Source organism: Gossypium hirsutum, chromosome D13 (genome assembly GCF_007990345.1).
Source record: "Gossypium hirsutum isolate 1008001.06 chromosome D13, Gossypium_hirsutum_v2.1, whole genome shotgun sequence".
Taxonomy (NCBI): Eukaryota; Viridiplantae; Streptophyta; class Magnoliopsida; order Malvales; family Malvaceae; genus Gossypium; species Gossypium hirsutum.
Genome location: NC_053449.1, coordinates 30,755,908 through 30,774,259, shown reverse-complemented (window position 1 = coordinate 30,774,259; position 18,352 = coordinate 30,755,908). Strand labels below are relative to the sequence as shown.

Sequence of the window (18,352 nt, the reverse complement as noted above, 5' to 3'; positions counted from 1 at the left end):
AAGTGTGGGGGGAAATACATAGGATTAGGTTGTGTATGATTTTTTTGTGTGTTTTCTTTGCTTATTTATTGAAATATATATATTATTGTTGCATGGTGCTTGGATTATATGAATACTATGAATAGTGGTTGAAAGTAATGAAGCATGTAATGATTTTTGCCAAGCATAAATTTTTTTTATTAATATAAGATAATTTGGTTATTTTTTAGGGAAATTGATTAGGTTACTTAGTTAAGTTGCATAATAGATTAGAAGTACCTAAGCAAGAATGTTTAATGATGCCATATGAGATATAATTCCTTTAGATAGTCGTAGAGACATGAATGCTTGAATTGATTATTATTCATTCAGTTTAATTCAAAGCATGAAAGAAATTGTGTATGGTGGGATGCTTAGGGATGACCTAAAGCATTGTTTGAATAGCCAGTTCTCAAATGGCCATACCTTGATGCTATGAATTAGTAGTCTCCTCATTTGAGCCTAGTAACTCCTTTTTATGAACCTACAACAAAAATTGAAACCCAAATACCATACATAATTTGAAAACTTGAAGTTTTCCCTATCGTTGGTCCTTTAATACATTACAAAATAGATGCCAGACCATAGATATTAAGGTTTTAAATAGATCCATCACGGTGGTTTCCTTAAAAAAAGAGAGAAAAAGGAAAAAAATAATGTGATACAATGATTATAGGTTAGGAAAAAATGTGCGACAAGGAAAAATTGAGAAAAAGTAAAAAGTAAAACAAGAATAAAAAATACAAAATAGAAACAAAATCACTATGCTTGAGAAAGGAGTAAAAAGTTAAAGTGACAAAATAAAGAGTCAAAAAAGTAAGAAAACTCAGTCATCAGTGCACCAAAACTCGTTAAGCCAACCATAGTTGCTAGTATTATATTGTATCCTCCTACATAGAGAGATAAGGTAGGTGGGAGAGGGATACAAAAGGTGGTGAGCTTGGATGGGACATTAAGGGGAAAGAGAGGGAACAATGTTATGTGCCTAACTAGTGTTTGAATAGTTTTGAGCCATATTTTTCTTTGAACTCATATCGTCCTAAACCTCAGAACATTACAAGCCTAGAAAACCAATGTGACTTAAGCGTTCTGATACGAGTCACAAAAGCCCAAATTCTTGAGGGCAAGGCCCAATAAGAAGATTCCAAGCCCAATCAAGAAATCCACCCATACTTAGTTGAAAATCAGGCCAAATTGTCAAAGTGGCCCAAGTTGTAAAGTTTTATTTTTATTTATTTATTTTATTTAGTTTAAATTTTTATATTCAGTCCAAGAGTCCCAAATAAAAGACCCTTGGCCGAATTTCCATATTAAAATAATTAGGAGTTTTTTTTAGTTTTAGTTTTAGTGTTCTAATTAAATTAGGAAAACATTTGAAAGGCCTATTTATATGGCTTGGCCAGCCACCCTACATTACATTACAATTATATTGAAAATTTCAGATTTGATTTGAGTGAAAATTCTCTTTGAGTTCTTCAAGGATTTTCTCTTGAGTTTTCTTTAGAAGTTGTTTTAACAATCTTTTTGATTGTGGGGGCCATCTTCAACCTTCTTCTTGCCATTGATATTCTTTGGAGGGGAGATTAGAGCCGTTTGAAGGGAGTTGTGAGATCTTTCGAGATTTCAAGGCTTCTTAGGACTTATCTTTTAATTTCTTACTGTCAATTCTTTCTTTATTTCTACTTGTGCTGAATCATTATCTAATCTATTTTCTGTTCTTATTGTGTTTTCAGCCTTTTTCTATCTTAAGGAATCAGCCCAAAAATCCCCAATTTCTAGGGTTTTTCCATACTCTTTTTGGGTGAAATTAGATTGTCGAAATTTGGGGAAAACTATCTTGGTGTTCAATTGGGCAGAATCACAATCTCCTTGAGGGTTTCAAGAACCCTAACACTTATTTCTATTCTCAATTTGATTCTTTGCTGATTTGGGGATTTTATTTCAGATCTGAAAATTCAAAATCTAATCTTTTAATTTTCTGTTTCGTTTCAGATCTAATTGTTTAGGGTTTTCGTAGGAGTTTCTCGTGACTTGGCAACTCGATCTTGGTCCGCGCGCAACCCCGTATCACGTTCTCTCTGCATAATCTTCCGGAATTGCTAACAATTTTATTTAATGAATTTTTTTATTCACATTATTGTGTCTGCTACATATCTATTTGATTTATGTTAATGGTGATATTATTAAACATTTGGTCATGGGAATTATTTCTAATTTGTTAGTAATGTAACTTTGTAAACTAATCCTAATTTACTTTAAAAAATTTCAAGGCATCGAACTATCAGTATTAAGTTATATTTGTGATAAGAATTGTTATACCGTTAATATTTGACAATCATGTTCTTAGTAATAAAATCCAAGGCATGTCTTATTATTGCATTATATGTGTCTAGACTTGGTTTCCTTGAGGACAAGAAAAAACTTAAGTGTGGGGGAGTTTAGGTGTGAGGTTCTTATTTACATCTATCTTCAGTAACTTTTGATTGTTTAAAGAAAGAAATTAAGTTGTTTTCGTATAAATTATTATTTTTTCTCTTTTTCTAATATATGTGTTTTGGTTACTTAAGGACAAGCAACAAGTTAAGTGTGGCAGAGTTTGATATACCATAAATCATACTATTATTTACATCCCTTGTTATACATAATTATAGCTTATTTAATAGTAAATAAAAGCATTTTAGTATATATTTAGGATGTCATACTTAAAGTAGTAATTTATGCTTTCTAGTAGTTTTTGTTACATTTTATATATCTAAATACGGTTACATGATCTTTAAAGATGCTTATTTAGGCAAAAACTGATGCGTATGTTGCAACACCAAAATACTGATGTCTCAACATCGAAGATAGAAGCTAAAAACAAGATCTGGAGCAAAATTGCCTTCGATGTCGAGACACCAACCTTCGTTGTCACAACATTGGACTCTAATGTTGCAACACTGCAGGCCTGTGTTGCAACGATCCCCCTGCATAGCCCAAACACTCCTACACATTTTAATTACGTTTTGGAGGGAAATTAGGTGTATTTGTCGCTGTCAAACTCTAAGGACTTCAAGGATGATTTAGGCACTTTAATATTCTAAGTTTAGCTTATACAAAGGTCATTGTAATCAATTTAAAGACACAATTTTAGGGTTTTGATTCTTAGGTATTCTTTCATTCTTAGTTTTTAGTTAGGTTATTTTATGTTCTTGTAATCAGAAGATCCTATTTGGAAGTGAGAGTTCCACAAGGGGAGATTGTTCCAAAACCATACTTTCGTCGATAAATTCATGAGCATCTCTTTTCCTTATTCTTTTATTTATATCTCTTTCTTTAACATTTTTATATGAATGTTTGTGTAAAGATTAAAATCAATTTGTGCTTTCTACATATTTTGCATGTTTCAATTACTTTAACTTAACTAATTGCTTGAATGATAGAGTTTCTTAATGGATCAACTATTTGGGAAAGGATGAACGTGAAACAAACCTTAGGCATGAGAACCCTAGGAAGTCATTTAGGTGCGATTTAACCCAAAATTGGTATGGCCTATTCGTGAACACTTTAACCCTGAATCAGTCTAGACTGTGAGGTTAGAAGACAAGTAGTTCTTACAGGGTCATTATTCTAGTTAAAGATTAGAAGATCCTGCTAGGGTATCGACTATTTGATTGATTAGAACTCTACTTAATTAATTAATTAGGTAAAACAATTGAATCTAGGCTTAAAGGAACTCATGTAGTCAAAACAAGGAATAGGAAAAGTCAATAGAGGAACCTAGGAGTAGATTTAGGTTTTGTTAAATTTATTTAATTTCTTATTATTATTATCATCTTGCTTCTTGATTAACACTACTAATTTGTGACTAGAGTAGATTAGTAATTATTTCCCGTAATTGGCTTGATAACAGTTTTCCCCAAATTGTAGTCCCTTGGGTACAATCCTCTGAATACTTACCAAATGTTTCGTTTTAGACAAACTATATTACAACTTGATTCATATACTTGCGGACACTATGTCGAATCTATATCTTTTATTACAGTATTCACACTTTGGACGTTGGTATGTCCGAAGGCGGTTAGTTGCCTCCCCGGCAACTATGCCAACAACTTGACCGCCTTCAGACATATGTCCAGAGTGTGAATATTACAGTAAAAGATATATATATGAAGTGGTATCCACAAGTATACGGTTCTAGTTGTAATGTTGTTAAAACGGAGTAGGTGAGTACTCCGAGGATCGTACCCAATGGAGGCTAGTGTTAGATCAATTTTAACCTAAACACCAAAAGATCTAATTAGTACTCAAAATAAGTTATTGTATGAAAGTATAAAAAAAGGAGTTTTTAAGATTTTTATAATAAAAAATATAATGTAATAAAGAAATGGATATCAAGAGATTGAAAAAGTAAAAGTAATCAAATCTTGTTATGGGTGATTAGCTCGATTCGGTAATCTTCATAAACGGAGTAGGTGAGTACTTCGATAAGGACTACTTATCTTCCAACCTCACAGTCTAGACCGGCTTGGGGTGAAGGTGTTCACGAATAGGCTATACAAATTTTGTGTTAATTCCTACCTTAATGCCTTCCTAAGGTTGTCAAGCCTATGGTTTAGGTTCTTCCTATCCCAACATCTGATCCATTGAGTAACCCTATAAAATAGTTAATAGATCATACCTCCACTCGCTAATCCCCCATAGAAGGATTAGTTCCTCGTGGATTTCATAAATAATATAGACTCGATATAAAGAGTAAACATGATAAATGAATCGAAAGTATAGAGTCTAAGAAAAGCCTCATTTGTATTAAGAATGAAAGCGAATCCATAACATTTGATTGTCTCCACAAATTAGATCTCTCGAGATAAAACAAAGAAAAAATTAAAAGTAAAACTAATACCTATGAAAATAGAAAAACTAAACTTGAAATTAAAAGAGAAGTTCTAAGATAAGTAATTGGTCCCTTAATATGTGAAAAATGAACCTATGTATAGATTTCAGGTGGTGGTCATCTTTAACCCTAGGATAGTTGACGTTCTTGAGCTTTAAGTTTGATTGTGCAGACCAAAATACCCTCTAGCTCGTGTTAATTCCTGTCCAGAGTCAATGTTGCGATACATCAAGACCTGTTTTGCAACATGGGAGTTAGTGTACTCCTCTGCAAGATGTCTTCAGGGGTATGTTGTGACACCCTTCAGCTATGTCGCGACATCGAAGGCAGTATTGGGATTTCTCAATTCTGCTCCCTATGTTGCAATATCGAACCCTATGTGTTGTGACATAGTGACCAATATCAATTTAGAATGCCTTTTAATGGTTTCTTCCACACTTGCAAAGTTCATTAGCTCACCATTGGGCTTTAATCGGGCCCTAAGGTTAATAAAAGACTCAATTTGCATATTTTATTGTCTTTAAAAAAACTTACAAAAACATAATTAAAACCTAAAGAAAATGCTTGATTTCTAGCTCCTAAAGTGAGTTTAAATTGTTACGCTGAATTATGGCAGATCAAGCTCTGCTATTGTTTGTCAAGAAGAAGGATAGTTCTATGGCGTTGTGTATTGATTATCAACAACTGAATAAATTGGTTGTTAAGTATAAGTACCCTCTGCCTAGGAATGATGATTTGGTCGATCAATTTCGATGAGTGAAGGTGTTCTCCAAGATTGACTTAAGGTTGAGACATTATCAGCTTAAGGTGAAGGTGAAATGCCCTCAACCCGACCCGATTCACCGGGTCCGAATCTTGATTGTTATTAGATGATACAAAACTTTTAACAAACACAATTTACAATTTCTCATTTATTTTAAAACTATTATTTAAAGTCCAAAAGAAAATCTCAACATCTTTAAAGATTTGAAATGGAGTACATGTTAAACATCTTATTACAACTCATCTGATTCAGATATCTATAAGTTAGAAAATTATTTAAGATAGACTTAAAAGATAAATTTCAAAGTTGCACCACTAGTCCTCTATATGCATAATAGCCCAGTTTGCCATCAACTTGACGTACTCCTGACGTCGTCCTTCCAAGTGAAACCTCTTTTTCGCAAACCTGAAAAGAAATAACCATATTGTAAGTACAAAAGTACTTAGTGAGCTCATCAACCATACGTTGATGGAGTCTTTTCAATATTACAGGACTTTCCATGAGTCAACTTGTACTCTACATCATTTACAATGGCTAATACCTAACTAACTTATCACTCTCTTATGTGCCAATTATCATACATAATCTTCCATATCTTGTTACCGAGGAAATCCTAACCGATTCATGAATCTCTTATTTGAAAACAACTGATCACTGACATTATCTTGGGCGGATACATATACATGGCGAATACTTATACTACATTTCATACATGTGGTTCAATCTTAGACCTACCCTGATCTAATTATATGCACATATTCATACTGATAACTCAGTGGCGTATAACATTCAAGTGAACTCCATATCATGTTATACAGAATCTCATAATTCAAAACAACATTAACTCAGATTCAGAATAAATTTAGAAGATGTGATACACCTTACTTTTCTTACTTATAGATTATCATAATAGAAACCCTTATTAACAAACAAATATACATCTCTTTTTCATGAAAATCCCTTAAGACTTCATTCAACTCTTATTCCGTAGCATATACACCTTATCTTGGTATACCTTATCTTGGTCATAGATATTATAGATCTACTAGAACTTACACAAATCTTACCATTGAGACAAATATTCAAATTCGTAACTTACCAGATATTCCTAATAGTTTACGCCATTTTGACTTAGCAAAATACACCTTACCAACAATCAATAGAACAAGCCACTAAGGTGATCCATTTAGAGTTTGCCACAAAAGACATTCCTTTCATATTACGCCACAAACGATTTTCTTCCATATTACGCCACAAACACTTTTCTTCCATATTACGCCACAAAGGCTTTTCTTCCATATTACACTACAAAGGCTTTTCTTTCATAGTATGCCACAAAGGCTTTTACTTCATATTACACCACAAAGGCTTTTACTTCATATTACACCACAAAGGCTTTTCTTTCTTGATGTGTTTACAATATGGATTTGCCTAAACTCACATTATGTAAGGTTTACTCATCATCATCTCGGGACACGTAAAAGACTATGCAAGATAATAGAGCTAATTATATAAGTAGAGCTAACTAAAAACTATGCAAGATAATAGAGCTAACTAAAGATATTATGAACCTTAACTTAGTCGGTTTTAATGACCTAAGGGAAATTTACTTGTACAACAGTTTAATTATATAGGTCTAAAAACCATGCAAGATAATAGAGCTAACTAAAGATATTATGAACCTTAACTTAGTCGGTTTTAATGACCTAAATTAAGCATTGCACTTTTCAATTATATGCCTACTAGCCGTCGTCTGGTTAGGATCACTCAGCTAATCTGAGTGCACCCAATCACGTATGAATGAAATCCATCATGATATTAATTGAAAACATAATTGACTAAGGGGCAAAACATGTTAACATGAATTATATAAATCTCATTAAATTAATATAATCATCCTAGCAAATAGGAATTAAAACTTCATAGTTGATATCAAAAACATAAAACACAAAGGAAAAATTTTTAAAATAAATGACAAGAGGAAAGAGTTTCCTTAGTTTAGCAGCCTTTCGGATCTATTCTAACTGAAGCGCTCCTTCGTTCTGATTGAAGCTTCTTTTGCTAAGGGTTTAAAATGTAGCTGACTAATAGTGCTTTTGACAAAAGCCTTTGAGGCTAAAGATGAGAGAGGGGATGGATGGCTATGCAAGGGAAAAAGGGAAAAGGAATTGAGAGAAAAATATTGAGAGTGAGAGAGGTGTGTTGAGTGATGAGGGATGGCAAGGTATTTATAGGTGAAGGTAAGGGTTTGAGTTTAGTAAAAATAGGTTAAATTTCCTTCCCTCTCTCATGTGGCCAGCCATGCTTCAAGGAAAAGGGATGACCAAGTTTTCTCAATTTGAATTCAAATTTCAAGCTAAAAATAGTTATAGAGTGGAAAATTTCAACAATGAAGTTGTTAGGCTAAATTCTGATTATTTTCCAACTATAGGGACCCTCTATTAAATATCTCAAAACACATTTTGGGCAGCCAACATCAAGTGCCGGAATTGAGCTTTTAATTCCGCTTGTTGGATGATTTTTTCTATCTCATAACTTAGTAGACATGTCCATCTTTTATCACCCTTCTTTATTGGGTCAAGTAGTTAACCCCATGCCCAAAATTGCATGGTCTTACCATCCATATGGATAATTTGTGCATGGCTATCTTTTATTTATTTAAATCATGTCTCCAATAGCCTACCTACACAGTGAATAATACATACATTAATAAATTAACATGAATTAATATAAAATATGCATGAAAATAATGTAATTAAGCATAATTTCACATGCCTTCCAAATTCATGTATAAAATTACTTAATTAAGTAAAATTCACTTATTTCAATAATAATTAGTCGAGATAAACATAATTAAGTAAAAAGGTGGGAAAAACATATAGAAAAACCCTATGTAATTTTGAGTTTACGCACCCCCAAACTTATACCATTGCTCGTCCCGAGTAATGTCCATGCATGGCACAATTTTTTTCTAAGGAAATTTTGCAAAATGATAAAGCAACATCAATCTTTGCTGATCAAAACTAAATTTCTAATACTAGATTTAAGGTTTAGGGCTTAGGATTTAGGTTTTTATAATACTGGAGCTTTTGTTAAGATGTTTTTCAGGTGATCAAAACTCTGTTGACATTTATTAGACCAATCAAATTTGACATTTTTCTGTAGTAACCTGGTCATAGTTGAAACAATGATTGAGAAGTTTTTAACAAATCATTGATAGTGTCCGGCCAATCCCAAGAAAATTCAAACATAAAAAACATTCCTCAAAATTTTCCAATCTACAATCTATTTGAATCAACCCTAATTCTATCAGCAAATATATCATGTCCCAGAAAATCAACTTCTTGTTGCCAGAATTCACATTTACTAAATTTTGCCTATAGTTGTTTTTCACGCAAGGTTTGCATCACATTAAACCCAATTCAGAGTGGCTATCACCCAGGACTCTGAATGACGAGGCTCATTCGTTCCTTTGCTTTGCTCATTTGCTGATGGCTCTCCAAGGTGGCTGACCAAGGGTTCTTTAAGAGGCTTAATTGCTAAAATCTCTATGAAGAGATGATGTTAGGCGTGGGAATGGAAAATGCTAAGAGAATTTGGAGAAAAGAGAGAATGATGAATGATAAGAATGAATGAGGAATGATTGAAAGATGCTTGAGGGATGATGAATTGATACGAGTCACAAAGGCCCAACCCAAGCTTAAGAAGGTGATGGGCTCAAATCAAGAAAATCAAGATTCACTTTCTTGTTTTCAAGAAAATCAAGAAATCGAATCTTGGCCCAATTTTGCTGTTCGGAGCGATTTCAAGAATCTAGAAAATCAAGATTTCAAATCTTGGAAATCTTGGTCCAAGAAATCGAATCTTGCAGCCAAAGCGCGTTGGATCTCCATTACGAGTGTCAACGACCCAATTTCGGTAGGAGATGGATCACAAGCCCAAATTCTTAAAGGCGAGGCCCAATAAGCAAATTCCCAGCCCAATCAAGAAATCCATACATATTTAGTTGAAAATCAGGCCAAAATGTCAAAGGGCCCAATTTGTAAACATTTTAGTTGTTTAAGTTAATTTTTTAAGTTTTAGGAATATCACATGTTAAATTCGGCCCAAAACAGCCCAATAGGATGCATGGCCAAATTTTCCTTTGTTTTTTTTAATTAAGTTTAATTTTTTTAAGTTTTCTAATTAGATTAGGATTTGTTGGAGGCCTATATAAGCATTGGCCAGCCACCCTTTGTAAACATCTTATTATTATTATTTCTATCAAATTTCAGATTTGTTGAGTGCAGAATTTTCTTTGGGGTTTTCTCCAAGAATTCTCTCTTGAGTTTTCTTTAGAAGTTGTTTTAACAATCTTTTGATTGTGGGAGCCATCTTCAACCTTCTTCTTGCCATCGATATTCTTTGGAGGGGAGATTAGAGTTGTTTGAAGAGATTTGTGAAATCTTTCGGGATTTCAAGGATCTTTAGGACTTATCCTTTAATTCTTGCTGTTTTCGATTTCTTTCTTTACTTTTCTTTGCTTATACTTGTGCCGATTTCTCATCTAATATTTTTCTATTCTTGTTTGTTTTCCAGCATTGATTAAACTCAAGATCTCATCATTTAAGTTGTTCTCCTATTGGCAGCACCCATTCAAACCCAAAAATCCCCAATTCCTAGGGTTTGGCCGATTGGATCTCTTTCAATTTGCGGATCAATTGATTGCTGGAAATTGGGCACTCTTGGCCGAATCAATTTGTTGACCGATTCGCAATCTTTCTATACTTCCAATTTCGTTTGATTCATCTATTCTATTTCTTTGTTTCTTGCTGCTCCTTTAATTGAATTTGGGGATTTAATTTCAGGTCTGATTAGTTTAATCTTGTTATTTGTTTTAATTTTCAGATCTATTCGTTTAGAGCTTTCGTAGGAGTTTCCCGTGACTTGGAAACTCGAACTTGGTCCGCGCGCATTCCTTTATCATTTGGTATCAGATTTTGGGCGTTTTGGGTGTTCTTGGTTGATTTCTAAACTGATCTCTATTTTTTTAAAGCACAAACAGCAGTTTTACCCAGAAAAATTTTTCAAAAAAAATTCATTTGAGTGGGTAAACGTTGTCCGATTGATCTGAAATTTTACATACATGTTTTCGGCACTGTGATTGAATATAAAAAATTATTCCCGCAAAAAAATCAGTCAAAAAAGTCAAAAAAATCAAAAAATACGAAATTCAATAAAAATTTAAAAAAAGATTCAGCGGGTTGAATTTGGTGCCCAAAATTTCCAGATCAAAAATTCAATATTTAAGGACATTCCAGATTTAATTTCGTGATTTTTAGAGATCAGGAACACCTCAAACGAAGTTGTCAAGTTACTCTGCAGTTTTTCGGGTTTTCTGTTTTCAGCAATTTTTATTGATTCTTAGCTGTAGGTTTTCATCTGTTTGCTTTTATTCTTCCGTTACATTATCTAACACCTTCTTGTTTCTTGTGTTAGTAGGATTTACACGTGTGCACAACTCCTTCCTCGGTGCAACACGAATCACTTGGTGTCTCGTCAGTTTTTGGCATCCTAGTGCAAATTAGGATTCTTTGGTAGTTTGGCTCACACTCTCTAATTGGTTGATATAAACTCTGATAAAGAACTCACAAGATTGAATTCGACCTCATTGAGAATTTGATTTTTCTTTTTGAGTGATTAATGGTGAGGTTTGCTAACTTTTATTTTTGAGTGTTGAGTGTTTATTTTTTACAGGTTTTGAAGATGTCTAAAGGTGATAATAATGATGCACTTATGAAAGTCCAACAACAGTTAGACGGACATACTGCTGCAATCACACAAATAAATGCTACACTTCAAGCATTGAATACTACTTTGAATGAGGTACGAGTGAATAAAAAACATCAATATCGAGATCCAATTAAGGAAGATAGGGATAACCAGCCCTATAGGTGCAGCCCTCAACGTGTCCCTAGAATGGATGATGATTTTCATGATCGTGGACAATCATCTTTGGCAAAACCAAAGAGCGAGCAGCAACGAGAACATCTCTTTCATACTCGCTGCCATGTACAAGGTAAGCTTTGTAGAGTTATTATTGATGGTGAAAGTTGCTCGAACATAGCCAGCACGACGATGGTGGAAAAGCTTTGCTTAACCACTACCAAGCATCCACAACCTTATCAACTACAAGGGCTTAGCAACGAAGGCCAATTTAGGGTCACTCAACAAGTGCGCATCACCTTTTCTATCAGTAAGTATCAAGACGAAGTTGTGTGTGACGTAATGCCTATTCAAGCCTACCATTTGTTGCTAGGAGAACCATGGCAACTGGATCGAAAAGTCACTCACGATGGTCGTACCAATAGGTATTCTTTCAAGCATCAAGGAAAGAAACTCACCTTAGTACCGCTCACTCCGGAACAAGTCCATGAGGACCAAATCAAACTGAAAAATTCTGTTAAAACAAGTGAGGAAAAAGAAAAAGAGAATGAAAAAGAGCAAAAAGAGATTGAGAGTGAAAAAGAAATTGAAGAAAGAAGAGAAAATGAATTAGAAAAAGAAACAAAAGAAAAAGACGTGGAAAGGGTAGTGAGGAATGTTTCCACTAACCAAGATATGAATTTTTCTTGTGTTGCTACTTTTCAGGTTCCCGAAAGATCGAAAGATAACTTTCAACTTCAATACCTCTCAAATGAAAGACGCTTTCATACGATCAACTTAGGCAAAGATGAAATCACACCACATGATCCCGAAGGTAAGCGAGGTAAGGAAATTTTAGAAACCGAGTCCAGTGCAGATTTGAAAATTATTGATAAAACTTTTGGTGACTTAGTTCTTAAAAGATCCCCTCATTTTGATCCGATTAATTGTTACTCTTCGATTCTGGTTGATAAAGTCATTACGAAAAGAAGCGTGATTTGTTATTCTCTTGATTTACCTTGTGTAAAATCCTTGAATTTGTCCAAATCTGTTTTGGAGAATAAGGTAACGAAATTTTCCAAATTTGTTTTCAATTTATATTCGTGCCTTAAACAGTTTATGTGGTTGTACATGAAGTTTGAGTTCCATTTGACAAAGGTTAACTCAACAACGGAGATTCGACTACACTATGCCCCCGATGAGCGAAGGTTTGTTTTAAATGAAAAAGGTAAAATCGACCCTTATTCTTTTGCTTATCAAGGTAAGATGCTTGAAACTTTTGAAACACTTTTGTACTCCTCGGATAGTGATAAAGATCTTGTTGATGAACACTTAGATCGAAACGTGCTTGACTGTCCTATTTTATTTATTGATGATCTATCTATTTTGATGGTTGATAAAAAGATTCTTATTTTTGATTATGCATGTGTGAGTGAATCTATAGACCGTCGATTAATGCATGGTATAATTATGCAACTCTGTGAACCATGTGAATCTTTTCAAATACCTACTTGTGACGATTATGTTTACCATTTGATTTATTACTCACAATTTATTCATGGTTTGTGGGAACAATTTGAGATGACTGAATGCCTTAAAACATGTCCATCTTCATTTCGAATATTTGACGAGGCAGTGGCGAGTAAATTAGATTGTTTGCATGGTAATCTGAATCTGTCCATTCACATGCGTTATACCTGTTCTGTTATACTTATGATTGGACTACAAGCTTGTTTCCGTTGCTATTTACTATCTCATGCATATTATTTTCAGTGGACTCAATTGCCATTAGTCTCGTTCGATAGAGGAAAGTCGAGTTCATTTGATTTTTCAGATTCGAGGACGAATCTTTTTGAGGAAGGGGGGAATGATACGAGTCACAAAGGCCCAACCCAAGCTTAAGAAGGTGATGGGCTCAAATCAAGAAAATCAAGATTCACTTTCTTGTTTTCAAGAAAATCAAGAAATCGAATCTTGGCCCAATTTTGCTGTTCGGAGCAATTTCAAGAATTAAGAAAATCAAGATTTCAAATCTTGGAAATCTTGGTCCAAGAAACCGAATCTTGCAGCCAAAGCGCGTTGGATCTCCATTACGAGCGTCAACGACCCAATTTCGGTAGGAGATGGATCACAAGCCCAAATTCTTAAAGGCAAGGCCCAATAAGCAAATTCCCAGCCCAATCAAGAAATCCATACATATTTAGTTGAAAATCAGGCCAAAATGTCAAAGGGCCCAATTTGTAAACATTTTAGTTGTTTAAGTTAATTTTTAAGTTTTAGGAATATCACATGTTAAATTCGGCCCAAAACAGCCCAATAGGATGCATGGCCGAATTTTTCTTTGTTTTTTTAATTAAGTTTAAATTTTTTAGGTTTTCTAATTAGATTAGGATTTGTTGGAGGCCTATTTGGCCAGCCACCCTTTGTAAACATCTTATTATTATTTTTTCTATCAAATTTTAGATTTGTTGAGTGCAGAATTTTCTTTGGGGTTTTCTCCAAGAATTCTCTCTTGAGTTTTCTTTAGAAGTTGTTTTAACAATCTTTTGATTGTGGGAGCCATCTTCAACCTTCTTCTTGCCATCGATATTCTTTGGAGGGGAGATTAGAGCCGTTTGAAGAGATTTGTGAAATCTTTCGGGATTTCAAGGATCTTTAGGACTTATCCTTTAATTCTTCCTGTTTTCGATTTCTTTCTTTACTTTTCTTTGCTTATACTTGTGCCGATTTCTCATCTAATATTTTACTGTTCTTGTTTGTTTTCCAGCATTGATTAAACTCAAGATCTCGTCATTTAAGTTGTTCTCCTATTGGCAGCACTCATTCAAACCCAAAAATCCTCAATTCCTAGGGTTTGGCTGATTGGATCTCTTTCAATTTGGGGATCAATTGATTGCTGGAAATTAGGCATTCTTGGCCAAATCAATCCCTTGGCAGATTCGCATCCTTTCCATACTTTCAATTCTGTTTGATTCGCTTATTCTATTTCTTTGTTTCTTGCTGCTCATTTAATTGAATTTGGGGAATTTCAATTCAATTCAGATTTGCTTTTAATCTTGTTCTTTGTTTTAATTTTCAGATCTGTTCGTTTAGAGCTTTCGTAGGAGTTTCCCGTCACTTGACGACTCAATTTTGGTCCGCGCGCATTCCTCTATCAGTTCGTCTTGTGCCAAGAATAAGTATATTTATTTTAGGAAGTTATTTGTGGTTCAAATTAGGTTCAAGGGAGTTGAATATGTGCTAAGGTTTGAGTACGAAAGAAAGGATTAGCTTTGGAAAAAATAACAATTCGGTTTTAATAGAAAATGAATTGTTAGGCTTAAAAACAAGAAAGAACCAACACTATGAATAAGTGTTGACCCGAATCTTATATGCTCTTAAGGTGAAAAATGGACGATGTTGAAGAACCTCGACCCACTATCTATCGAAGATAGGAACCTTGGTATAAGTTGAATGCCACACTTCAGTACAAAGTGATAAGTTCGGTTTGTAAAGAACAAGGTTGACGCTACTAACAACGTAGATAAGCCAACGGAGTCTTTGGACGAAATTGAGAGAAGAAATCTCACAAAATATTCAATGTAATATCAAATTTGACAAAAAGTTCCTAAAACAAGTTGTTTACAACCTATTTATAGTCCAAAGAGACCCAACCGAATAGACAAAAAAAAACTCAGCTTAAATGAGCTATTTAATAAGCTAAACTAACTTAACAAGTAAGTTCAATCCATTGGAGAACTCTAGGACTTGGGATCGGCAATAGGCAGCAGCTTAAATGCTCCAATTCAAGTGATAATTAAGTTGATTACTTAATCTGGAAGAGTTCATTGATGGAACAGCTGAAAACCTTAATTTGCTTCAATAAATCAGCCTTGAAAAGCCAAATGGACAGCAACATTCATTGATGACGTTTTTGGGCACACAAACAACCCTTGGGTGTGAACTTATGGATTCAATCGGTCACAAGGTGTGAAAGGATGGTTTTGAACAGCCACCAAGTGTGAAAAGAATATGTGAGCTGAATAGCCATGTGTGAACACTCCTTTCTCCATTGCAAAGCACGAACAGACCCTTGGGAAGAGAAATGAGCTGCTGAATTTAATGTGTGCATTTTCGTCCATGAACCAAGCTGATTCCAGCTGAATGGACACCTACAATCAACGATTAACAATCGGTCATGACACTTTAAATGAACCCAATTAAGTTATCTTGGCTTAAGACATTTTAAATGGCTGTAGAACAAAGACAAATTAAATTAGCTCAAGACAACTTAAATTGTTGTAGTAATTTAGACAAATTAATTAACTTAACTTATTAATGCCGAAAATAGTAAGACACATTAACTGACTTAAAGACACAATAAACACGTAGTTAAATTAATTAATTAGCTTAAACTAAATTAACTAAAATTTATTCCAGCAAAATAAAATGCACAACTAAAGAAAACTGAAATGAGTTTATTGAGCTAGGGTTAAGTTGAATTGAGCTCAACCAGCTGGAATTGAACTAATTCAACTTGCAAATGATTACGAGCAACACTTAAAGAGCTGGTCCAAGGGGGTGCTCGGGGCATGGTTGTATCAAATTGTGTTTGTGTTGTTATAGGCCTCGGTAAGATGTTTGATTACGTAAAACCATGACTAAGTTATTTTTGCATTACAATTGTGAGGTAACTAATTATTTATTTATTTAAACGGATTGAAATTGTAATTAATTGAAACGATACTTAATCAGTGCATGTTTAATCATCTAAGGTAGCTGAGGGTTAAATTAGCAACAATATCTATCGATACATTAGCCTTGCATAACTTGCAAGATTATTGTGATTAAACTATTTCAAGGTAGAAATACATTGTTACCACACGTAATCTTTTATGTGCTTATGTGATTGAATTAATTGTTTGAATTGGCATAGAGATATGTACAAGCAATTATTCTAATTTCATAAGTATCTATGTGTATTAACACATTTTCTTATTAAAATTTGTTTAATCGGTTGAATTGACATAAAGATATTGTCAAGAGATAAATGGATTTTGGTAGGTAAGTATGTTCATAAGTTAGCAAATTACCGAGTTGTCGTGAACTTATTCATAACAACATGAACATGAGTTTAATGATTCTAAGTTAAGAAATGTAATTAATCTAACCCAATTATGTCATCTTGATTAAAATCATCTTTAGAAATAGTGCATTGGAACTTCATTTTATTTTATTTATTTTACTTAGTTAAAATCCTAGTTTTTAATCACCTCTTTAAAGCAAAATATTTTTCTTCACTAAAGTGTTTTTAAAATTGCATTCATAAATAATTCTTTTCACAGTTTCTATGGGTACGATAACTCAACATTTACTTGTCACTTTATTACTTGTTGTGATTGTGTACACTTGCACAGTTCCGTCATTCCAAGTTTTTGGCTCTGTTGCCGGGGACTGTTTTAAAAAGTTATTATTTTTGAATTTGTGAATTTTGCATTTTGGTTTATTTTCCTATTCAATTTCATCTTAATTAATTTTTTCGTGTTTATTTCAGGTGTTTATGAGTGTTGACCAAATTATCGATTTACTCCCTGTAGACCCTGAGATTGAACAAACTTTTCAATAGCAAAGAAGACAAGTAAGTCAGAGAAGGACCGAAGAGATGAACCTCAAAAATTTGAATCAAGGAAATAGAGTAGACTCTGCTCAAAATCCTATCCTTATTGCTGATGATAGGGATAGAGCTCTAAGACAGTATGTTGTGCCAGTGTTTCATGATTTTAATCCTGGTATTAGGAGACCTAAAATCGAGCCACAACAGTTCGAGCTGAAGCCAGTCATATTTTACATGCTTCAGACAGTGGGCCAATTCAGTGGAATGCCTACCGAAGATCCTTATTTTCACTTAAGACTATTTTTGGAGGTGAGTGGTTTTTTTAAGTTAGCCCAAGTACCCAAAGATGCATTACGATTGAAGCTGTTCCCATATTCGCTAAGGGACAGAGCTCGAGCCTAGTTGAACTTATTGCCACCAAATTCAATTACCACATGGCAAGAGTTAGTAGAAAGATTCCTCATGAAGTATTTCCCATCTAGCAAGAATGCTAAGTTGAGGAACGAGATCACTGCTTTCCAACAAATGGATGATCAGTACTTGTATGAGGCATAGGAAATGTACAAAAAATTATAACGGAAGTGCCCTCACCATGGAATCTCACATTGCATCCAACTTGAGACGTTTTATAATGATCTCAATGCACACACGAGGATGGTAGTGGAATGAGGCTTATTAATGCGATCCATGTCGCATCATGTTTCGGTACAACTCGACGACCTCAGAATTGGCCTAAGCTCAAGGGGCCCAAGTGCAAAATGAAGCTTAATTTCAGCTCAATGAGCTCAATTCTAGCTTCTTCAAGCTCGTCTAGTTCAACCCAAGCTCATTTAGTTTAACTTCAACCCATTTTTAATTTGCTGGAATAAGTATTTAGTTGCTGGAATAAATTACTCATCTTAGTTAATTGAGTTCATCTTAGTTAATTAAGTTGCTAGAATAAATTACTCATCTTAGTTAATTAAGTTCATCTTAGTTAATTTAGTTGCTGGAATAATTTATTGTTGCATGTGTTTTTAAGTTTATTAAATTAAGTTAAGTGTTAAATGCATTTATTTATAGTTTATTAATTAAGCTTATTAAGTCTAATATGTGTTAAAATGTGTTTAATGTGTTTGTTTGTAGGTGACTAATTAGCTGGAAATAGTTATGTACAAGGGCTGTTACAAAGTGTTAAATGCGACTATTCAGTTGAAATCGG

The 18,352-nt window shown here is 33.9% G+C and overlaps 1 non-coding gene across 1 annotated transcript; it reads right to left on the bottom strand.

Annotated features, from left to right (window-relative positions):
• Positions 1-17,643: 17,643 nt before the first annotated feature.
• Positions 17,644-17,750, bottom strand: LOC121225988 (small nucleolar RNA R71). Its single transcript, XR_005923889.1, has one exon. It is a non-coding gene; the product is annotated as a small nucleolar RNA R71 (small nucleolar RNA).
• Positions 17,751-18,352: the final 602 nt, after the last annotated feature.